Raw genomic sequence first — 25,145 nt, 5'->3', positions numbered from 1 at the left:
AAAATGCTGGTGCCTAGGTTCAAATCCCTCCCCCCTGCTTCCCCACTTCCAGCTCTGCCACCGATCTTCCCCTCGATTCTCCTCAACCCGTGTCTCTTTCCCATCCATATAACATAGAACAGCACAGCCCCTTCGACCTTTGATGTTTTAAACCTACACCAAGATCAATCTAACCCTTCCCTCCAGTTTTCTTTCATCCATGTGCCTACCTCTTTTAAATATCCCAAATGTATCAGCCTCTACATTCACCACTGGCAAGGTGTTCCACACGCCCACCACTCCCTTTTGGGGGGGGGTGTGGGAAGAACTACCTCTGACTTTTCCCCATACTTTTTCTTGTCATCTTAAAGTTATGCCCTCTTGTATTAACCATTTCTGCCACTTGATCAATGCCTCTTATATTCTTGTGCACCTCTATCAAACTTCTCATTCTCCTTCACTCCAAAGAGACATCACGTGCTCCTTCATAACCCTGGAAAAGAAGCAGGCAGTTAGCTCGGGCAGAGCCTTCAACTGCCCGCCTCCTGGACCTGTGAATGGCCACTTCGGCCAGGTTCAGCAGCAAGCCAGGAGATCTTCCGAATGCTGCCTCTCTGTCACCCCACTGCACCGGGAGACCATAGCTCAGGAAGCTGGGGCTGAAGTTCAGCCAGAACTTGAGGAGCAGCTCCATCAGATGTTCAAATAGAGGCTACAATCTCTTGCAATCTACATACACATTGTAGACGGTCCGCTTCTGGCCACAGGTGTTTGGGAGTGTGTGAACCAACTCGAGAATCTGTTTCATGGTAACTGCCCTGTGCAGCTGTCTCCACCCCAGTTCCCCAGTGTAAAGAGACCTGCTAAAGACATCGGTGTCTTATTGGCAATCTCAAACACACATTCTCTCTCTCCGCACTGGTACGCTGCCCTGTTGGATTCAGAATTGTACATTGAAGGTGTATTCCATTGTGTTTTCAGTCATAGAGTCTATAGCCTAACAGCACAGAAACAGGCCCTTCTTGTTCATGCTGAATGAGCAAGGAAGCGAATCTCACGGTTGTATATGGTGGCATATATATACTTCGATAATAAATTTACTTTGAACTATTATTCTGTCTAGTCCCTTTGACCAGCACCTGGACCACAGCCATCCCAGCTCCTCCCAACCACATACTTATCCAAATTTCTCTTCAAAGTTGCAATTGAATCCACATCCAACACTTGTTCCACACTCTCACCATGTTCTGAGTGAAGAAGTTTCCCTAAAATATTTTACCTTTCACCCTTAACCCATGACATCTAGTTTTGGTCTCACCATCCTCAGTGACTCCACTTTCAAGGAATTCAAAGAGCCATAATTGTCCAACTGGTCAATACTGCCTGGTGTGGTATTGAGCTGTGCAAATAAAGAATAACCCAAGTTTTATCACGTCCATGCTGAATTAACTGAATGTTGTTGGGATGGGTGGTATAACAGTGCGTGTGGGCAGAGCTCTCTGTTGAGGGTTGCTGAACTTCAGTCTGCTCTCTTTTTGAGATCTAGTGTAGAGGATGGTATCTTCACCGTGGCACTTGTTCAGTGATTTATCCACTTGAAATGTTCTGGAGGGCCGTTGGTATCATTCTCTTAATGACAGCTTGCATGTTTACATCTGCAGACTTGATGGGCTGAATGGCCTAATTCTCCTATGTCTTCCACGAAGCTGTCTAAGGGGTGGTAGCTGAAAGCTTGTTGCAAGAACTTTGAGCTCTAAAAGATAGAGGTGGGGTGGGGGAGCCAACATGGTTGAAGCAATGAGGGGTTTATTGTGGCGGAATATGTAACAGCCAGTGTGGAAGAGATTTGAAGGGTTTTGAATGCATTCTTCAATTTTGGGTACTGTATTCTACAGGAGGGGCTTGGTAAACTGGTTGTTCAACATTGAATAGTTTAACAAGGATGGGTGATGGCTTGTACCCCAGGATAGATGCTGGTCTGGGTGGGGTTGATCTACATTGGCGGGGGAGAAAACCCTTTCATCTTAAACACTGCTTTTCAGAAATGCAGTTCTGAATGTTTCAGCTCTATAAAACCCTGATTAATCCACTCTTGGAGTTTTGTGTTCTGTGCTGGACCCCTCACTACAGGAAGACGTGGAAGCTTTAGGGAGTGCAGGGGGATGCTGCCTGGATTAGAGAACATATCTTATGAGGATAGGTTGAGAAAGCTAGGGCTTTTCTCTTGGGAGTGAAGAAGGATGAGAGATGACTTGATAGAGGTGTACAAGATAACAGGTATAGATTGAGTGGGCAGACCGAGACTTTCCCAGTGTGGAAATGGCTATTACAAGGGGGCATAATTTTAAGATGATTGGAGGAAAGTATAAGGGGTTGTCAGAGGTTTTTCTTTTACAGAGTGGTGGATGCGTAGAACATCCTGCCGGGGGGTGGTGTACAGGCAAATTAATTCAGACATTTAAGAAACCTTTATAGACACATGGATGAAAGAAAAACGGAGGGCTACGTAGGAGGAAAGGGGTAGATTGATGTTAGAGTAGGTTAAAGGGTAGCACAACATTGTGGGCTGAAGGGCCTGTACTGTGTGATGTACTGTTCTATGTTCTAATGCTCTAAAACAGAGAGAAGTACTTTGAAAATGTAGCCACTAAGTGTAAAATCTACAATAGTCACTATTTGCACTGCGTTCACATGAGATTCCCCTGGTTTCTCTATGCACTGCTTTCATCCCACATCCCAGTGATGAGCTGTTTGGGAGGTGAGTAGGGCAGTGCAATTTGCCCCAATCTGGGGAGTAGGCAGCATTGATGTGAATGCAGGAAGGATAGGTTCCAGGGAAATGGGATCATGAGCTGTCATGGATGATGGGCCAAACGATCTCTCCCTATGTTGATGGAAATTTAGAAGTTTAGGGAGCATATCAGCCTGTGTGCGAGCATCATCAACAAATAACTGGGTAAACACCTCTTCCTCTATCCTCTTCATAAGCCCAGTTCTTCCTGCATTTAGCCCACCATCCCCAACTACTCATCACCCTGTTTCTGTCCCTTCCTGCACCCACTCCATCTGCCCATCATCCACACACCCCTTCCACTGGGTCCCCCTCTTGTTCCTGGCTTCCCTCCCTCCTGTCTTATTTGTTTCCTCCCTGTTCTATCAGATTCCATCATCTGCCTCCACCTTTCACCTCCCAGCCACAGGTTTTTGCATTCTTCCATCTGCCTGTCAGACTTCCTCACCTAGATTATCATTTGCCAGCCCTTTATTTAGATACACAGCACAGTAACAGGCCCTTCTAGCTCAATGTGACTGTGCTGCCCATTTGCACTGTGTGACCAATTGGATTGTGGACTGTGGGAGGAAACTGGAGCACCCTGAGAAAACCCCTGTGGTCACGGGGAGAGCGTACAAACTCCTTAAAGTCAGCGATGGGGATTGAACCTGGATCACTGAGTTACACTAACCGTTATGCTACCATGCTGCTCTGTCTGCAAACAGCCTTTGCCTGTGCATCATCTTAACCCTGGCCTTGCCACAGCTTTCACACATAGGCTCAGTATTAACTCCTCAACCATCGAGACTAAAAACATCCAACCCAGGTGCAGCTTATGATCTTTGCCATGTCAAGGGAAAAAAAATGTGCAAACTCCTTACAGAAATTAGCAGGATTGAACCCAAGTCACTGATGCTGTAATAGTGTTTCGCTAATCACTACACTACCATGTCACCTTCATTCCACCACTTCCCTTCACCTCTTTATTTTGCCTCTGTTTCAGTCCGGTTGAAATGTTTCAATCTGAAATGTTGACTGTCCCATTTCCCTCCATAGCTGCTGCCTGACCTGCTGAGTTCCTCGACTTTATTGCTGCAGATTTCAATATCTGCATTTTTATTTTGTCTCCAAATAATATATGCCTTAAAGTGCTGACTGAGGCATAGGTGTTACGTAGAAGCTTCAGAGCCTCAGAATGGTGTAATGGGATTTTTAAATTTTCTGTTTTTTGGGTGGATGAGGGTCTAAGTTCTCACTGCACTTTGAGATAGAGCCGAGATATCTATGCAGCACACACAAAGTGCTAGAGGAACTCAGTAAGTCAGGCAGTGTGTATGGAATAAACAGCTGACATTCATCAGGACTGGAAAGGAAGGGGGCAAAATAAGAAGTTGAGGGGAAAAGGGAAGAATACAAGCAGAAAGACCTAGAGAAGGGCAGGGTTGGTGGGTGCTGCTCAAGGTTTCTAGTCTCTGCGGAATCTCTTGTGTTTAAGTGATCTGGAGAAGGATTTTAAACCACTATGTTCCTCGCTGAGTCATAGCCACAGGGCAAGCAAGTGATCTGCAGCTGACGTGTAAGATGGAGCAGGCTCGATCAAACCTGCTGAGGTCGTTCATCTGTGGTAATTTCCCCAAAACACATGTGGAATGCTTAAGCCTTTTTGATTGCAGCTGCTGCTCAAGCCTGCCACGAGAAGCCTTTGTGGTTTGCAGTGATTTAGTTTCCCTCAGAGAGCAAGTTGTCCCAAGCCAGCTGTTATGGGGAAACGAGAGGTGGTATAGGAGGCAGCTTGTCCAGTGAAAGTGTTGGCTAGTTGCTGTAGGCAAAGTTAGTGATGTGGAATTATTGATGTTAATATCCTATACGTGACATGGTAGCATAACACTTTACAGTGCCCACCACTGTCTGTAAGGAGCTTGTATATTCTCCCCTGACCACATGAGCTTTCTCTGGGTGCTCTGGTTTCCTTCCACATAAAGGTTAGGGTTAGTAAGTTGTGGGCATGCTATGTAATTATGGAAACAGGGCGACGCTGTGGGCTGCCCCAGTACAATCCTCAGACTGTGTTTGTTGTTGATGCAAGCAATGAATTTAATTGTGTTGCAATGTGTATGGGACAGGGAAAGCTAAAGCCACCTTAGTTACAGTTGCTGGGACAGGGAGTGAAATGTTTGAGATGTCTGGTGTGATTTTTCACCCTGGAGCTGGTTAGTTGACATTTTTAAACGCCCAGCTGGTTCATTCAGCTGGGTACATCATCCAGTGGCTATAGAAAGTGATGGATACAGCCCAGTCCGTCACAGGCAAGGCCCTCCCCACCATTGAACACATTTACATGAAGGGCTCCCACAAGAAAGCATCTGTCATCAAGGGCACCCACCATCCAGGCCATGCTTTCTTGCTAATATCATCGGGCAGAAAGTACAGAAGCCTTTGGTACCACACCACCAAGTTTAGGAACAGTCATTACTCCTCAACCATCAGGCTCCTGAGGTGACAACTTCACTCACCTCAACTCTGAACTGATCCCACAACCTTGACTCGCCTTCAAGGATTCTTCAACTCGTATTCTCAGTATTATTTATATTTTCTATTTGCAAACTTTGTCTTTTGCACATTGGTCGTTTGTCAGTCTTCGTTTATGTATAGTTTGTTTGTAAATTATATTGTATTTCTTTATTTTCCTGTAACATATGTGTACTTTGACAATAAATTTAGTTTGAACTTTGATCATAATCTGGAGAAAGGGTGCGGGAAGTTTGAGGAGGTAAGTGCATAAGCAGTTGCTAGGTTCTGACAGGGTGCTGTGCAAAGTGCTGTTTGTAACTCGGATTGTTACCAAGTTGGAAATGAATAGAAATAGTGTGTGAGGGGACACGGGAGCATCTGTGACGGGAGAGTAAGCAGGTGTGGGAAGGGCAGACGGCAGCCGGCCTCCTCACTGAGTGAGCAATTCTACTCGATGCTCCCAGCTCTGCTCGACTCATCCCTCAACTATTTATGGATCCATGGCAGATGGAAGCAGTGGGAAATAGATGGCAAACAATCTGTCCCATTCCCACTCAGCTGAAGATGGTTGTAACCCAACACCATCCAAAAAATCCAAACAAATCCATTCCAGTATCCCTAAACGCCTCTTTTATGTACAGGGGCCTCGTATCTAAGAAAGCATGTTCTGGCATTGGAGAGAGTCCAGAGGAGATTTTTTGAAAATGATCCCAAAAGTGAAAGGGTTAATGTATGAGGAGTGTTTGATGGCTCTTTACTCTCTGGAGCTTGAAACCTACAGAATTACCTGGACAGAGCAGATGTGGAGAAGATGTTTCCTATAGTGGGGGAGTCTAGGATCAGAGGGCACAGCCTCAGATTAGAAGGACATCCATTTAGAACAGAGATGAGGAAGAATTTCTTTCACCAGAGGGTGGTGAATCTGGAATTCATTGCCACAGGCGGCTTTGAAGGGCAAGTCATTGGGTATATTTAAAGCAGAAGTTGATAGGTTCTTGATGGCGTCAAAGGTTAGGGGAGAAGTTTATTATCAGGGTTACATGTTTATTATCAAAGTACATGTATGTCACCATATACAAACGTGAGATTCAGTTTCTTGCGGGCAATCAGAGTAAATCCATAGAGTACAATAGAATCAATGAAAGACCGCACCCAACAGAGTGGATAACAACCAATTTACAAAAAAAGAGAACTGTACAAATACAAAAAGAAAGAGAAAATAAATAAATAAGTAATAAATATCGAGAACATGAGATGAAGAATCCTTGAAGGCGAGTCCATAGGTTGTGGGAACAATTCAGAGATAGGGTAAGTGAAATTGACTGAAGAGCCTGGTGGTGTGGATTCTGGGCTCCTGTACCATCTTCCTGATGGAAGCAGTGAGAAGAGAGCATTGCCTGGGTGGTGGGGGTTCTTGGTGCTGGATGCTGCTTTCTTGCGATAGCGCTCCTTGTAGATGTGCTCAATGGTAGGAAGAGCTTTACTTGTGATGGACTGGGCCTTACCCACTACTTTTAGTGAAATAGGATTGAGAGGGAAAATAAATCAGTCATGATTGAGTAGTGGAGCAGACTTGATGGGGGCTGAAAGGCCTATTTTTGCTTCTATGTCTTGGAAGATTTTGTAAATCAGGCTTTCATAACTGGGTGACCTGTAAGTGGGTGTTTGCTGGTTAGCACTGACCCTGGGGACTGAGAGGCCTTGGTACGTTTCTCCACAGGTTCTGCTTATAACATTTGGAAGTTTTGCACCAAAACAAAATACGCCCAGTGAAGTACAAAGGAGATAAGGGTAATGCAGTGGAGTATAAGGACAAAGCTAAATGCATGCCTCATAACAGTGAATTGTAGCTACAAAATAAGATTATGATGAGTATAGATAGAGTGAAAACCAGAGGACAAGGGTGAAGGGGGAAAAGTTTAAAGGGAACATTAGGGGAGGCTTCTTCACACGGAGAGTGGTGGGAGTGTGGAATGAGCTGCCAGATGAAGTGGTAAATGTGGGCTCACTTTTAACATTTAAGAAAAACTTGGACAGGTACATGGATGAGAGGTGTATGGAGGGATATGGGCCAGGTGCAGGTCAGTGGGACTAGGCAGAAAAATGGTTCGGAACAGGTAAGAAGGGCCAAAAGGCCTGTTTCTGTGCTGTAATGTTCTATGGTTCTAAGAGGGGCCATTCAATCTGACTGTATTGTATATCTTTCTTGATATGCAGACACCATTTATAAAAGTCTCACTTGATACCCACCCTGAGTCAATCCTGTGATGTGACAGAGAGCTCTCTTTTTGAACACGTGCCTGAGGTTTGCTCCAAGCAATTAGTCCACTGGACCATAATAGAACTGATGAAAGATCAACAGTTGATGTTCAGGACTTGAGTCACATTCAGGCTCAAATCAGAGAGGGAGACTGGATACAGGTTGATTACCCCTTATCCAAACTGCTTGGGGCCAGAGTGTTTTGGATTTTGTTTTATTTTGATTTTGGACTATATAATGATATAGCTTGGAATCACCATAATTTCGGACTCTGAATATATATGACTTTGTCTTACATTTGTTCATCACATACTGTATGTGTTGATGTAGTTGTTCAGAATGTTCTATTTCCATCAGTGATCTATGCAAACTCATCAATTAATTTATCTGCTGCTTTGTGATCAGCAAACACTTTATCACCACAATGCTTTAAAAATTTAATGCTGTGCCTTTTCTTTTTTTTTAACTTTTTTTTATTGTTTTCAAATAGTTACAGAATAAATGTGCATGAAAAAAAATGTGTTACCCAGCCCCCCTCCCCTTAACCCCTCCCCCCTAACATCCCTATTAAAAAAAATAAGAAAGAAAAAAAAAGGGAATGCCTGGATGTTGGAAGATCCCCACATGCTCCACGGAGTTCTCATTTTTTTAATATATGTTAAAATTCTTTTTCTTTTTACTGGCCCATTAAGCCCATTAACATTAAAACTTAAAAAATTTAGTAGATTAGTCATTATTTTTTTTTATTATATTACTCCAATCTATAATAATTCCTAATCTTTCCACTTTCGTGGTATCCTGGGAAATCTTTATAAAAATCTCCATGTTGCTATGTGTGTCCCCACCAATCATCCAGGCAAAAAGATAGAAAAAAATTAAAATATAAAGGAAAAAAAAATACCCCCCTACTAATGTTGTGGAAAAAAGACACAACATTACCCCCCTCTGCTGTACGGGTCATGGCAACCGCCATGATTACACACGTGAATCCCGCAGTAACCGATCCACAGCCACCCAGCCCCCCCGCAACATAAAAAAGTATATGTATAAGAAGAGAAAAAAAAATACTATTCTCATTTAGTATTTCTAAAATTTTGCTTTTCTCTTCTATAATATCCATAAATGTCCATCACTTCTGTTCCTTGGGTCTATCTTCATCTTTAATCCATTATGTTTGGAAGCCTCTATGTGTAATTAGCGAATAGATGGAAATTCTTGTACAAACTCCTCCGCTTTTCGATAATCGGAAAAAAAAATTTTTCCCTCCTCCAAAAAAATTATCAGTGTTGCTGGATGACGCATTGTAAATTTATAACCCTTTTCCCATAAGGCTTTTTTCGCTGGGTTAAATTCCTTCTTTCTCTTCAACAGGTTGTAACTTATATCAGGATAAAAAAGAATTGGTTTCCCTGCTATCATCAGTGGCCCGTTTCTATTTTTGGCACTTTGGGCAGCGGCCTTCAGGATCTTTTCTTTGTCTTGGTATCGTAAGCATTTTATCAAAATTGATCGTGGGTTTTGATCAGCTCGAGGTCTTGACCTTAAAGATCTATGCACCCTTTCAATCTCAATTGGAGTTTCTCTTTCCATTTCCAATTTTTCAGGAATCCATTTTTGAAAAAAATTTATTGGATCTTCTCCTTCTATATCTTCTTTAAGTCCAACAATTTTAATATTATTTCGTCTACTGAGATTTTCAAGCTTATCAATTTTTTCCATAAATTGTTTTCTTTCTGATGTCCAAGCAGTATTTTCCTTTTCCATTTTGTCCATTCTTTCAACCATGTCTTCCGTTGTAGTTTCCAAGTCCGTAATTCTTTTTTCCATTTTTTCCTGTCTCTTTGTCATTTTATCAAGCATAATCTCCATATTGGTCATTTTTTTTCGAGTATTTTTTGATTATTTTTAATTACTTTTAATGTGTCTAATTTACGCATTATTTGCCTCAAAGTCTTTTCTATATTTCTAGAAGGACTTCTACCTCTTTCTTCATCTGATCCTTCCGAGAGATTTGACTGTCCCTTCGATTCGCTATCACTTTCAGTTGCAGTGGTAGCTGGGCTTTGTAGTTCTTGTTGCTCCCGTTTGCGCATGCTCCATCCTTCGCGTTTGCGCAGTTCACGATGGTTTTTTCCTTTGGAAGTGGCCAGTGTTGCCACAGTCTCCTGTTCCGTATCGCCGGTGATATAATGTACCTGAGACCGCGGTTCCTCGGTAGACGTGGGCCTTGTTCTTGTTCCAACTTGCGTAGTCTTCCCGGTATTAGTTTTCTTCATCTTCCTTCCTTGAGGCATAGCTTGACACAGTCCGGAGTCGTTTATAAGTAACTTTTAGAAAGTATTGACTAACTTTTCTTCATTTAAACATTAATTTATTAACTTTTTACGGGAGAGCTGGGTCCCTGCGTCTCGATCCTACGTCATCACGTGATGTCCCCCTGCTGTGCCTTTTCTTAAATGTCTTCAACCAGCCTGCTGAATATTCACAATTACCTTCAATTTTCAGGCCATTCTGATAGATATTTGCTTCTTTCATGATTAGCGTACTGTTAGCAGCATATGTTCACTCTGACAATGACAAATCCATTCTTTCAATACACCATCACCATCTTCATTTTGCAGTGTTTTTCTATTATACATTAACTTCTGTTCATTACTGTGAGGACACTTTCAGAACTGTCTATGGTGCCAGTGGTCAACCATTTTAATTCCTATCCCTATTGCCATCCTGATATGGCTGCCTCTTGTGGCCTCATTGTGCCACTCACTGGGGTAGAGGAGCAATTCCTCATATTCTGTCCGGGAAGCCTCCAACCTGACGGCATGACCATTGAATTCTCTTTCTGGTAATATTTTATTTCCCTTATCCTCCTCCTCCTACTCCTCACTCTGGCCTCTTACCTCTCCTCACCTGCCTGTCACCTCCCTCTGGTGCCCCTCCTACCCTTTCTCGCATAGTCCACTCTCCTCTCCTATCAGATTCCTTCCTCTCCACCCATCATCTTTCCTACCAACCTGGTTTCACCTATCATCTTCTAGCTATCCTCCTTCCCTTCCCACAATCTTTTTATTCTGGGTTCCGGTGTCTTCACCCTTCCTTTCCAATACTGAAGAAGAGTCTTGACCTGAAACATTGACTGTTCATTTACTTTATTTATTTCCATGGTTGCTGCCTGACCTGCTGAGCTCCTCCAGCATCTTGTTTGTGTTGCTTCAGGAGTTGGATGGTTGTATGGTAATAACTGCTCCCGAACCTGGTGGTATGGGACCCAAGGTTCCTATACCTCCTGACTGATGGTAGCAGCAAGGAGAGATGGGAGTCTTTGATAATGGATGCTGCTTTCTTGTGGCAGTGCTGTATATAAATACACTCACTGTTGGGGAGGGCTTCACTTGTACCAAGTACTCTTCGATCTTTGCATCTCTTCCTTGATAATATAAATTAACTCCTTGAATGAACAATGTAAATTAAAAAAGTTGTTTTCAGTCTTCAACCCCTTCATGGAATCATCTTGTCCTCAGTCCTGTTCCTTCCTTCACCCATCTGTTCACTTCACACTGGGGAGCAGTACAATCCTCTTTATTTGACCATAATTTGCTGATGTCTTCAACCTAGACCATGGGAACTAACATTTCCCTCCCTCAATTTCTCTGGCTCGTACTCCTCACAACCTTCTTGAATCGTGTTTGACCAACTGTCCCAATAACTTGAACTTGAACATCAAGCACTTTGCTTTGAGATGCGAGAGGAAGTGACGGAGCAGGTGCCCATAAGCTATGCCATGGAAGTAGAGAGCCTGAAAGACTAAGGCTAGGCAACTGAAGACATGGTTACCACTACGGACGCTGGAATCTGCTGTGAAAAATCAAACAGCTGGAGGAACTCTGTGGGTCAGGCAGCACCTGTGGAGGCAAAGGAATTGCCCATGATCCAGTTCAAGATTCTACAGCAGTTCTGGACTTGGGTCTTGACTCAAAACATGCCTCCACAGATGATGCCAGACCTGCTGAGTTTCTCCAGCATGTTGTTTTCTGCATGGCTACCGCTGCTGGTAAACTTTAGTCTGAGTGGTCAGATGCAGCAGGGTGCAGACGGGACTGCAGTCAGTGGTCCAGGATACTCTAATGGCATCTCCCCAACAAAGATAACAATGATGGAATGGCGGGGCAAACTCAATGGGTCAGCTGGCCTACTTCTGATCCTATGTCTCCCAGCAGTTAACAGATTTCTCACTGCCTTGGGAAAGCAAACAACGTAATCAAAAACCCCACCCACCGATTCTCTGCCCTTTCCCCTCCCCTCAGGCGGAAGATACAAAATCCTGAAAGCATGTTCCACGAGGCTGAAGGATAGCTTCTACCCCCAATGTTATCAAACTATTGAATGGTCCCTTAGTACAATAAGATGGACTCCTGGCCATGTAGTTTACTCCACTATGACCTTGCACCATATTGTCTACCTGCACTGCACTTTCTCTGTAACACTTTATTCTAAATTCTGTTATTGTTTCTCCCTTGTACAAACTCAATGCACTGATGGGATAAGATGATCTGTATCGATAACATTCAGAGCTAAGTATTTCACTGCGCACTGGTTCATGTGCAATAATTAACCAATTTACCATCCTGTCTATGTGCTGTACCAGCCATTCCTCTGTTGTTGCTGGCTGTAGGTTTTGCATCTTACCTCTCCAATAGCCTTGGGAACTGTTCAGTTGCAAGATGGCAGCGGTTAGTGTGCCCCGCTTCCAGCCAGTACAAAAGAAGCATATTGGTCCTCCGCACCATTTGCCACAATTAGGAATTCCCGTTCCAACGTGTCAGTCCATGTCAGGGTGAGGCTACCCTCAGTGCAGAGGAGCAATACTTTATATTCCATCTGGGTAACCTCCAACCTGATGGCATGAATTTCAATTTCTCCTTCCAGTAATCAAATTTAAACTCTCTATTCCCCACTTTGACCTTTTACCTCATCTCACCTGCCTATTACTTCCCTTTCTCTTGCTCTTGTGGCTAAAGGGATCAGGGGGTATGGAGAGAAGGCAGGTACAGGGTTCTGAGTTGGATGATCAGCCATGATCATACTGAATGGCGATGCAGGCTCGAAGGGCCGAATGGCCTACTCCTGCACCTATTTTCTATGTTTCTATGTTTCTCCTTCCTTTTCTCCAGTGGTCCACTCTCCAGCCCATGACCTTTTTTACGTACTCGACTTTACCTATCATCTTCCAGCTAGTCTCCTTCTGCTCCTCCACCTTTTTATTCTAGCATCTTTCCCTTCCTTCTCAGTCCTGAAGAAGTGTCTTGGTCTGAAACTTTGACTATTCACTTCCATAGATGTTGCCTGACCTGCTGAGTTTCTCTAGCACTTTGTGTGTGTTGCTTTGGTCCTCATGTTCTGAGAAACGAATGAGAGCATCACAGTTATAAGGACAGGTGAAGACAGGAGCAAATCTGCTCAAAGACCTCAGTGGGTAAAGCAACATCCTTGGGAGGAATGCTCGTGTAAAAGGTGGCACGGTAGCATAGCAAATAATACAACACTTTACAGCAATCAGTGACCTGGGTTCAATTCCTGCTGCTGTCAGTAAGGAGTTTACGTTCTCCCCTTGACCACATGGGTTTCCTCCTGGTGCTCCGGTTTCCTCACACTTTCCAAAGCTATACAGTTTAAGGTTAGAGAACTAAAGACATGCTACATTGGCACCAAAAGCGTGGCGGCATTTTGCAGGCTACCCTCAGCACATCCTCGGATTGTTCATTGATACAACCGACACATTTCACTGCATGTTTAAGTTTGACAAATAAAGCTTGTCTTTAATCTGTTGTCAAGTATGTCATTGGTCTTAGTTCTTACCTACAGTACATACTGCCTTGCAACCATAAAGGATTACTAGACATACACTCCAAGGGCCCCCTGTTGCTGCACATTGATTGTGCATTCTCTTCCTTTGCTCTCTTCTGTGATGCATAACCTTGCCTTTCTCGGATTCCACATATCATCCACCGGTGCTGTCCTGTGTATCATCAGAGAGACAAGTGGCAGAGTGGTGGGGCATGGTAGCAGTTAGCGTAAAGCTATTACAGTGCCCGCGAACGGGTTCAATTCCGCCACCGTTTTAAGGAGTTTATATGTTCTCCCCATGCCAGGTGGGTTTCCTCCCACATTCCAAGACGTACGGGTTAGGGTTAGAGAGTTGTGGGCATGCTATGTTTCTGCTAGAAACATGGTGACTCTTGCAGGCTGCCCCCAACATACTCTTGGATTGTGTTGGATAAGTGTTGCACATTTCACTGTATGTTTTGATGTGTATGTGACAAATAAACCTGATCTTTAATCTTTAGTAAGTTGTGGGCACGCTCTGTTGGCACTAGAAGCATGGTGACACTTGAGGGCTGCCCCTAGCACATTCATATTGCAAATAGTGCATTTACTCTATGATTTGATATACATCTGACAAATAAAACTAATCTTTAATCTTAAAGAAAGGAATTGTCAAAGGTTCCAGTCAAAACGCCGAATGAGAGTCACTAGACCTGTTAGTGGACTGTTTGGATTTCACTCAAACATTTGAACCCTGTATTGCTGTTGATTAAGGTCACTGGGGCGTTGACTGCTCATTGTTGCTCCTGGGTCTTGGGGTAATGTTTGCCCACTGTACCTGAGCTGGAAGTCTTACCTATTCTATTACACATTCTATTACTTCTCCCTGCTGAGTTCTGCATTCTTTCAGGGTGAGTCTTCAATCTGGTATTTAGTTGCCAAGCAACTTCTGGCTCACAGAGTTTGTGGGACTGTGTTTATTGTGCTCTGTCCCTTGAATGCATGTTTTTGAGGTTACACACAGATGTGTCTATGCAAGTAAACAACTTAATGGTGTGCTGCCTCACAGATGATGTGAGTTTCCAGGACACCTTCAAAAAGCAGACAGGCCCTCTTCTCATTGCTGCCATCAGGGAGGAGGTATATGAGCCTGAAGACACGCTCGACATTTCAGTAACAGCTTCTTCCCCTCTGTCATCAGATTTCTGAATGGACATTGAACCCAAATACACTACCTCACTATTTTTCCTCTCTGTTTATACTATTTAATAATTTAAAAATATCTTTTTTATTATAATTTAGTTTTTTATTATTATGTATTGCTAAGTATTGTTGCTGCAAAACACCAAATTTTTTAACATCTGCCAGTGATATTAAACCTGATTCTGATTCAGACATTATCAGAGCTAGAAACCAAACCAAACCAGACAGCGTCTTGTACCTAATGTCACAGGTGATCCTCAACTCTCATCTTCTTGCCTTGTCTACATTCCCTTGACATGCTAACAGTGCAAATACATGGAGAGAAATAAAACAGTCATTGTTTTGGGATGAGAGGGAAGAAGCCATAGTAAGAAGATGGGAGGAAGGGAAGGAATACAAGCTGGAAGATGATAGGGGAGACCGGTGAGGGGGAAGGTGGATGGGTGGGGTAGGCAGACAAAGTGCTGCAGCTTTCTCCCCCCATTAATGCTGCCTGGCTGCTGAGTTTCTCCACGGTTTTGTATGTATTGCTCTGGATTTCTGGCATCTGCAGAGTCTCTTGTGTTTATTTATTTATTTAGAGATACAGTGCAGAACAATACCTTCTGGCCCAATGAGCAGCACTGGCCGGCAACCCACAGATTTAACCCTAGCATAATCACAGAACTATTTACAGTGACCAATTAACCTACTAACTGGTATGTGTGTGGACTGTGGGAGGAAACCAAAGCACCTGGAGGAAACATACACATACGGGAAGAATATACAAAGTTTCTTTCAGAGGACGCCAGAGTTGAACTCCGAGCCCCCGAGGTGTAATAGTGTTGCAGTAACCGCTAAGCTACCGTGGTGCATTCTGTCACCCATTTGGATTCCTATTGTGATTCTGCATTGAACTGATTCCAAGGCAGCAGATTGTTCTCCATTGTGAAGATCAAAACAGCTCCATTTATGGAATAGCATGAACTTACCAACATGGAAGGTGATACAGAACTGAGGCAGTAATCGAACTGCTCAGACTGATTAGGTTCCCTTCAATTATTCAGGGTGGCACAGCAGGTAGAGCTGATGTCTCTGAGCTCCTGTGACCTCGATTGCATCCTGACCTGGAGTTGGCACATATTTTCTGCGATCCACCCACCCCCTCCACCCGTGTTCCAGTTTCCTCTCAGCTCCCAAGGACATGCTAGTCGGTAGGTTACTTGGTGCCTGTCACTGGTGTGTTGGTGAGGGATAGAATCTGGGGTTGTTGGAAGGATTAGGTATGGTGAAGGTCAGCGAGGGAATGGGATTGTTTTTGTAAGACAGCATTGATTCAGTGGGCTGAATTTCCTTCCATGCCATAAATAAATATCCCCCTGGTGGCCCTCCTTCTTCCCTTTTTCCCATGGTCCATCTCCTCTCTTTCTCCAGTCCTTTATCTTTTCCACCCACCTGGTTCTTACTTTGTCCTCCTTTCCCTCCCCCCACCTTTTTATTCTGGCATCTTCCCCTTTCTTTCCAGTCCTGAAGAAGAGTCTCAACCCAAAATGTCGATTGTATATTCATTTCCATAGATGCTGTCTGACCTGATGAATTTCTCCATGATTTTGTGTGTGTTGCTCTGGATTGCCAGCATCTGTGGAATCTCTTCTGTTTAAGGAATATAGAAATTAATTCTTGGACTTCAATGTTCACATGTTGGTTCTAGGAGTAGGAGCAGACTATTCTGGCTTATTACCTATATTATTTTGCTATTTTGGAGAGAAGTTCAGGGCTATCCTATGGAAAACCTTACCCGTTGGGCGCCACATAGTGTAGCGGTTAGCACAACACTGTTACAGCTCTGAAGTTCTATCCTGGCACTGTCTGTAAGAAGTTGCACATCCTCCCTGTGAATTGTATGGGCTTCCACCTGGCGCTCTGGTTTCCTCCCACAGTCGAAAGATCGGGTTAGTAAGTTAAATGGCCATTGTAAATTGTCCTGTGATTAGGCTTGGGTTAAATTGGTGAGTTGCTGGGCACTGCGGCTCAGTAGGCCAGAAGACCCTGTATCTCTAAATAAGTAAAATTAAAGTAGGAGAGAATGATGGATCATTTCAGATATTACTTGTGGGCTGCCGAGTGAAATGACTGAGCACCACACCTGGACCATAACCCTCCATACCCCACCTATCCAAGCTTCCCTTAAATGTTGAAATCGAATCCACATCCATCACTTCTGCTGTCAGCGCCTTCTGCATTCTCACCACCCTCTGCATGAAGATGTTCCCCCTCATTCCCCTTGTATATTTCATATTTCACCCTAAACCTAGTTCTGATCTCACCCAGCTTCAGGATGAAAAACCTGCAAGCATTTACCCTATCTGTACCCTTATTAATATTGTATACCTCCATCAAATCTCCCCTCATTCTCTTGTGCTCCAGGGAATAAAGTCCTTTCTCTGTAACTCGGGTCCTCAAGTCCTGGCAATATCTGTAAATTTTCCCACTCTTCAATGCTGAAGCCTCAACTGTTTGCAGTTTTGCTTCTGATGCAAAGAAGGGTTGGAGTGCAAGATATAAAAGGGAAGTTATTGGGCAATAATTTGCTTTATTTGAATACAGTGTTGGGAAACGTGAGGATCTTCTCTTGGGTAAGGTGAATTGAAAGGTATAATGTTGTTTCATCTGCACAAGGAACGGAGTGCTTGAAAGGGTCTTGGAAGTCCCTGTACAAGTTAGCATGGATGTGTAGCCAGTAATCCGGGTGATAAATTGTTCCCTGGAAGATCAAAGTGATATACAAATAAAGGTATACAAAATTTTGAGGGGTATAGATAGGGTAAATGCAAGCAGGTCTTTTCCACTGAGGTTGGGTGAGACTACAATTAGACGTCTTGGATTAAGGGTGAAAAGTGATATGTTTGAGGGAAATATGAAGAGGAGCTTCTTTACTCAGAGGGCGGTATAAGTGTGGAACAAGCTACTGGTGTAAGTGGTGGATGCAGGATCGATTTCAACATTTAAGAGAAGTTTGGATAGGTACATGGATGGGAGGGGTTTGGAGGGCTATGGTCTAGGTGCAGGTTGATGGGACTAGGCAGATTAATGGTTTGCCACGAGCTAGCTGGGCTGAAGGGCCTGTTTCTGTATTGCCACATTCTATGACCCTAAATGAAATGGGCTTTGTTGCAGGTGATTTTGAATGTCCAGTTAGGTAAGTCTTTCTTCAAGATTCAGGATTGTTTAATATAATTTCCAGTACACAAGTGTAAAAGAGAACGAGTGGCATTGGTGAGACGATCTAATTTTTATCCCTCTTTGAAAGAGGGCAATGCTTCCATCAGAGTCAGATTGGAGAAGGTTCACTTGGTTGATCCCTGGAGTGAAGGATTTGAAGAGGCAGCCCAAGTAGTTTGAAACTTAGAAGAGAGGTGATCTCATTAAACCAAATATACTTGACATAGACAAGTATATTTGCCCTTCCCTTGGGCAACATTGGTGGCATGGAGAGGGGAGACTTACAGCTTGGACAACTGCCGGTCTTCCATAAAAATAAAACCTTGCCCAGGCTTGCGCCCTGGAAACTTTCCAAGGTGCAAATCCATCGTCTGTCGAGACTAACGGAGGCCTACATACACACTACACTTGACAGGGTAGATGTCGAGAGGAATTCTGGAGCATTGTACTATACAGTAAACAGCTCGCTGTCCTAGTATCAATTCCTCGGTGGTGGCAAGGTATTCATTAGGTTCAAAGCCTGGGGGAAGAAGCTGCTATCTAGTTCTAATGCTTCTGTACCTCCTTCTCGGTGATAGTGGGTCAAAGAGGTTGTGGGATGGGGTGGTAGGGATCCTCTCGGCCAGCCGTATCGCTCTGAAGTTCTTGTCCAGGCTGGCAGAGCAGAGACGGGGGCTGCCTTTTAGATGGTGTATTAAACCCAGTAGAAAGCTGAGTGTGGTAGGAGGAAATCCAACTTACAGAGCAGAGCAAAAGGATACCTGACCAAGCTTTATCCTTCAACTTACACTAAATATAATTCCGCATGGACTGTGTCAAGCCCGGCTGCGAAAGGAGGAGGGTTGGGCATTGGGCTAGCAACACCATCCCATAAAAATCTAGAGCTATAGAAATGCCAACAGAAGCTCCAAAGGCCTCATCCTGGGAGAGGAAGGATCTTCACCTAGAAGATGTATGAAGTCATGTGATGAAAGTCACAGGGCCAATCAGCTGCCTTTGGTCCAGGACAGAACACTCTGACGAGCTGCTGTCAGTGGCCTATCTCCCAACAGGGCTGAGGGGCTTAAGAAGAAGAAAGAAGAATGGCATGTTAGATTCTGAACGTTTTAATCCAAGGTTCTTTCAGAAGTCAGGAAAGAAGCTTCACAATCATTTTATTTCAAGTTGATACAACAACAGAAAACTGAACAGGCAGAGCTAAAGGAAGCTAAGATTAAAGATAACACTGCTTTGTGTTTAGCTATTTTATACCCAGAGATGAGGACAATTTAATTCAAATCTATAGATAAGTATACTGCTGACCTGCCAATGGGAGGGTGTAGTGGTTAAGGGTCAAAAGACTCTAGAAGATTGGGCACCACCTGATGACATCTGCTCCCAGCCAAAATCTACGGTTACCTCATCAAGTAACTGAAGAGAGCAGTGCAAACGAGTCAGGAAGTACTCATTCAAATACTGCAGTACCAAGTTAACCAGTAAGAAAACACTTACTTAATGCAGAAGAAAAAAGCTTCCAGAACTTTCCAGAATTATACTTTGCATAGGCACCAGATATATGTTAAACTTGCATAAAATAGAAGTTTAATAGATAATTAATTGTTAAACTGCAAAGAAACATCCAAATCTAAGAATTTAACAGTTGGATCCAACTGCCAAAAATGATGATTAAATACTTTGGTGTAACGTGACTGTCGTGCTGGCATTGTGTGATGAATGCTCCTCAAATATCAGTGGAATGTTCTGTGTTGTTTGGTAAACCACACCTTGATCTTGCTTGCTGCGTCTCAGGTTTTGCTTGTTCGCTGTCTTGGTCTTGAACCAGAAGGGCATGGACTTTGAGTGAGACCTGAGATAACCTTGATAGCATTGCCCTTATGTTTGCTAACTGGCCGACACTGTGGACAGTGGCCTGTGAGTGGAGTGAGCTCAATATTGAAAGGTCCAGATATGTAGATGGACGTGGAGAGAATGTTTCCAATAATGGGGGAGTCTAGGACCAGAAGGCACGGCCTCAGAATAGAAGGCCACCCCTTTAGAATAGAGATAAGAAGGAATTTCTTTAGTCAGAGGATGGTGAATCTGTGGAATTTATTGTCACAAATGGTTGTGGAAGCCAAGTCGTTTAAAGCAGAGGTTGCTTCCCAGCATCAAGGACACCTTCGAAAGGCAATGCCTCAAAAAGGCAGTATCCATCATTACGGACATCCATCACCCAAGGCATGCCCTCCTCTCATTGCTAGGAGGAGCTTCAGGACCCTGAAGGCATACACTCAATGTTTCAGGAACAGCTTATTCCCCTCCACCATCAGATTTCTGAATGAACAGTGAACCCATAAATATTATTCCCCTCTCTTTTTGCCTTACTTATTTAGGTTAATTTTCTTTTTTGTATATACTTATTGTAATTTTAGTTTTTTATTATTATGAATTTCAATGTACTGCTGCTGCAAAGCAACATATTTCATGATATACGCAGTGATATTGATCCTGATCCTGATAGATTTTTGATTAGTAAGAGCATCAAAGTTTACAGGGAGAAGGCAGGAGAATGGTATTGAGAGGTATAATAAATCAGCCATGATGGAATGGCAGAGCAGACTCAATGGACTAGATGAAATAATTTGGTTCCGATGTCTTATGGTGTTAATATTTTGGGTCAGGTGTTGTAACACAAGAGGAGAAAGGAGGAAGGTAACTTGAGTTGGTTATCAAACACATAGATGCAAGAGGTTCTGCAGATGCTGGAAATCTTGAGCAACACACATAAAAGTGCTGGAGGAACTCAGCAGGTCAGGCAGCATTAATGAAGGGGAATCACTGTCGATGTTTTGGACTGAGACCTTTCAAGCACAGTTTTACAGCCTGGAAACAAACCCTTCGGCCCAACCAGTCCATTCCAGTCAAGGTTCACATCTCATATGCCCATACCTCTAAATCTTTCTTATCCATGTACTTGCCCAAATACCTTTTAAATGTTGTTAACCATTTCCTCTGGCAGCTCGTTCCTTTGTAGATGATTCCAGGATTAAACGGCTTATCATACGAAGAGCATTTGATGGCTCTGGGCCTATATTAAGTAGAATTCAGAAGAGTGAGGGGTGACCTAATTGAAACCTATCAAATGGTGAACAGCCTTGATGGAGAGGATGGGAGGGTTGAGGACCAGAGGGCACAGCCTCAGAATAGAGGGCCATCCTTTTAAAATGATGAGGAATTTCTTTAGCCAGAGTGGCGAATCTGTGGAATTGTTTGCCACAGGCAACTGTGGAGGCAAAATCCTTATGTATATCTAAGGCAGAGGTTGATAGATTCTTGATTGGTCAGAGAATGAAGAGATACCAGGGAGTAGGAGATTGGTGCTGAGAGAAAAAGTAGATCAGTTGTGATGAAATGGTGGAGCACTCAATGAGCCAAATGGCCTAACCCTGCTCTTACATTTTGTGGTCTTATGGTCATACAACAAAATCAGTAAGTCATTCTTTCTCCATATGTAATTTCCCTTAACCTTGATAAATTAAGTTAGTGAGGAATAAATTGTTTCTCTGTTGAAGCCAGGATCTCCATATAATTTGAACATGATTATCAAACTAATTTCTTCCCATTTAACAGCTTGTGTGACTTCTTGAAACTGTGCAGTTTCTTTTTCAGGAGTGTTGCTGAGAAGAAAGGATTGAATCTCAAAGTTCAAAGTACATTTAAAACAAAGAAACTCAATAGAACCCATTAAAAAAAGACCATCAAACAGCCAGTGTGCAGAGAAAAAAAACAAATCGTGCAAACAATAAAAGTAAGCAAATAACATTCAGAGCTGAAATTCATGTAAGTGAGTTCACAGTCACGAAGCCAGTCACAGTCGATCCAGGAGCCCGTTAGATGCCTGCCTGTCTCCCAGCCATTTAAATCTTGCTTTTTAAACAAAGATCTTGTAGTCAGTTCCAAGGCAGCATCATTACCCTGGCATTGTTTTTGTTCAACTTTGTGATTTCTGCTGTTGTCTAAACATCTAGCTTGATTTGGAGTCAGAGGTGATATTTTGAGCTGTCATTGTGATAGATTAAGTGATTAGACCAGTCATAGCCGAAAAGGAGTTTATAGTCACTTGGTATTGATTAATTATTGTCACATATGAAGTGATAGTGAAAAGCTTGTCTTGCATACTCTTCGTCTTTGTTTCTCTGCTATGTACATTTGTGAATCGTATAATTTTCTTCCTGTAAATGCCTGTAAGAAACTGAATCTCAAAGTAGAAAAGTTAACATGTACATACTTTGGTAATAAATTCAATTTGAACTTTGATGCAGATTAAATCATAACATGGTGTATTGAAGTAGAACAAGGTCAAAATAGCAATATCAAATAAAGCCTAACAGCTATAGAGACAGTGTAGTTCATATTTCCTCCTCCTCCCTTTTCTCCCATGGTCCACTCTCCACTCCTTCTTCAGCCTTTTCCCGCTTCACCTATTATTCCCAGCTTCTCACTTCACCCCACACTCCCCCACCACCTTCCCCCTCACCTGGTTTCACCCATCACCCCTCCCCACACCTCCTTATTTTGGCTTCTGTGCCCTGTTGAAACGTTGACTGTTTATTCCCCTCCATAGATGCCTCGTGACTTGCTGAGTTCCTCCAGTATTTTGTGTGTGTTAGACTGGATTTCCAGCATCTGCAGAATCTCTTGTGTTTGTGATGTACCTGTAGTTGCTTTAGGACCTGGTAAGCTAGGAGCTCCTGGCGAAGATCGTCACCGCTCTTGACTATGACTGCAAGCAGCCGCCAGTTCGGGAAGTGGCCGTAGGGAGAATTCTCTTGGATTCACCAGTATGTGGGAAAAGGAAGAATTGGAAGCGATGTTAGAACCCAGTCCAGCATACGGATTTATAAACGATACCTGGCTACATGACCCAAAACTGACGGCATCCAATCACATGCAATGAGTTAGTGACAGAAGTGTTACAAGTACTGGGACTTAAGGGTTCTCGAGAATGATTCCTGGAATGAAGGAGTTAACGTATGAGGAGAACTTGATGGCTCTGGGCTCGTACTCACTGGAGTTTAGAAAAACGAAGGAGGATCTCATTGAAACATATCAAATATTGAAAGGCCTAGATAGAGTGGATGTGGAAAGGACGATTCTCCCTCAGACTGTTGCATTCATTGCAGCTCTCTATTGAAACTGATTATCCTGACAGCCGCATTCTGTTGCATCAGCTCTCCCATGGTAAATGATCAATTATGGATGGTCTTCTCCATGACATTACTAGATCAAATATTGGATGTCAAACAAAAATAGTGACGCTTAATTTTACCCAGAAACTTGTTGTTGAGTGTTGCCATACACAAGCCTTTTAATATTTACTGAGACGGGATATACCACTGAACTCAGTAGCTGCATAGCATGATTTTGGGCGGCACAGTAGCATAGTGTTATTGCAGCTCCAATGACCGGATTCAGTTCCCAAAGCTGTCTGTAAGTAGTTTGTACATTCTTCCTGTGACCTTGTCGGTTTCCTCAGGGTGCTCAGGTTTTCTCCGACATTCCAGATACATTGGGGTTCATAGGTTAATTGTCACATGGGTGTAATTGGATGGCGTATTCTCATTGGGCTGGAAGGGCCTGTTACTGCTCTGTATTAAATAAAATACAATTCAGTGGGACTTTGGAATTACTCGGCTGAGGGGGTCAGTGTTGGTCTTGCTACACGTCATTCTGTGCCTACATCTGTATGCACCAGTTGTGTCTTTCTGTCACTTGAACCTGCTGGCAGTTGCTCTAACCTGTGTCCCTGCCTCACTGTCTCACTTCCTATCCCTCCACCTTCATTGCTTCTCCAAATATCCTCTGCATATTTTGTGTACATCTCACTCTGGTACTTCTCCTTTTCTCTCCTTCCTACCTTGTTTTCCCACTATCATTTTCTCTATCTCCCCCCTTTTTGCACTGTCTCTATCTATCTTTCTCTATCTATCTCTATCTCTCTCTCTCTCTATCTCTAGAGGAATGCTGTTTTGTTTGGCTTTATTCGTGGTATTCATGTACGGTTGAAGGACAGTTAAACTTGAACACTTCTGCAGTATTTCTGAGAATGCAACAGGGAGCTCTCTTTGAAAATTATTATTTATTTAAATACACAGTGTGGAAGAGGCCCTTCCAGCATTTCAAGCTGCGCCACCAGCAGTCCGTTTATTTAATCCTAGCCTAATCATGGGACAATTTACAATTACCATCCTGGTGTCATGCATCCGGAAGTTGTGATGTACTGCGATTTAAATGCTTCCCCTTCATTTTTGGCTGTTTTGCTGCTTATTTTCTTTAGGGATACAGTGCAGAACAGGCCTTTCCAGCCCAACGAGCCGCACTGCTCAGCAACCCACCAACCCTGGCCTAACCACAGAGCAATGCACAATGACTACTTAACGTACTAACCCGTACATGTTTGGGATGTGGGAGGAAACCCACACAGACATTGGCGGGAATTGTACCCAAGTTGCTGGCACGGTAATAGCGTTATGTTAGCCACTGTGCTACTGTTTTCTTTCTCTTTTCTTCCACTGCCGTGCCCAACCATTGTCACTGAGTTGAGAATGTTGTTTGAGCTATTATTTACCTGGTAGAGTGCTCATGACTGTATCACAGGCACTCTTTATAAAAGTGGTAAGCAAACTAAGGACCCTAAACCATGGTAGCTCCTAGACATGTTTCTGGAGGTCTACCCTTCCAGCAGGCCACTAGTTGATGATGTGTGAAATAGGTTTATGACCATAAGACATAAGAGAGAATTAGGCCAATTGGCCTATCGGGTCCACTCTGCCATTCCATCATGCCTGATTTATTATCCCTCTCAGCCCTGTTCTCCTTCCTCTCTGTAACTTTTGACACCTTTCTGCTCAAGTTCCGATCAGTCACTGTTTTAAGTATACTTAATGACCTGGCCTCCACAGTTATCTATGGCAATGAATTCCACAGATTCACCACCCTCTGGCTAAAGAAATTCCTTCTCATCTATGGACATTCTTCAGTTGTGAGTCTGTGCCCTCTCACCCACTATAGGAAAGATCCTATATCCTGGATCATTTTAAGTATAATGGTTTTTGTGTTATTTATTTAATTGGGTTCTCTTTATCTTAACTGAAGATCTGATCATATTTTACGTCATATTTATGCAGAAATAAAGAAAATTCTACAGGGTTTACAAACTTTCTATTACCACTGTAACTTAGAGCACAAAGTGAACATAGCAACACTGCAAGTTGAGAGAGAGAGAGGGGAAGAGAGAGAGAAAAGAGATATAATTTCAGGTAGTTTATTTTTATTTAGAGATACAGCCCAGTAATGGACCCTTCCAGCCCGCACTGCCCAATGTATACCCATGTGACCAATTGACCTACCAATCTG

General features: G+C 43.2%; 1 protein-coding gene across 1 annotated transcript in view; it reads left to right on the top strand.

Moving 5' to 3' along the window:
- LOC140736343 (phosphatidylinositol 4-kinase beta-like) overlaps window positions 1-25,145 on the top strand; it is an 87,451-nt gene that overhangs the window by 30,032 nt on the left and 32,274 nt on the right. The gene's annotated exons all lie outside the window — the stretch shown is intronic.

Source organism: Hemitrygon akajei, chromosome 11 (assembly GCF_048418815.1).
Source record: "Hemitrygon akajei chromosome 11, sHemAka1.3, whole genome shotgun sequence".
Lineage (NCBI taxonomy): Eukaryota > Metazoa > Chordata > Chondrichthyes > Myliobatiformes > Dasyatidae > Hemitrygon > Hemitrygon akajei.
Note: the sequence above shows the minus strand (reverse complement) of the source record. Positions and strands in the feature narration are given on the sequence as shown.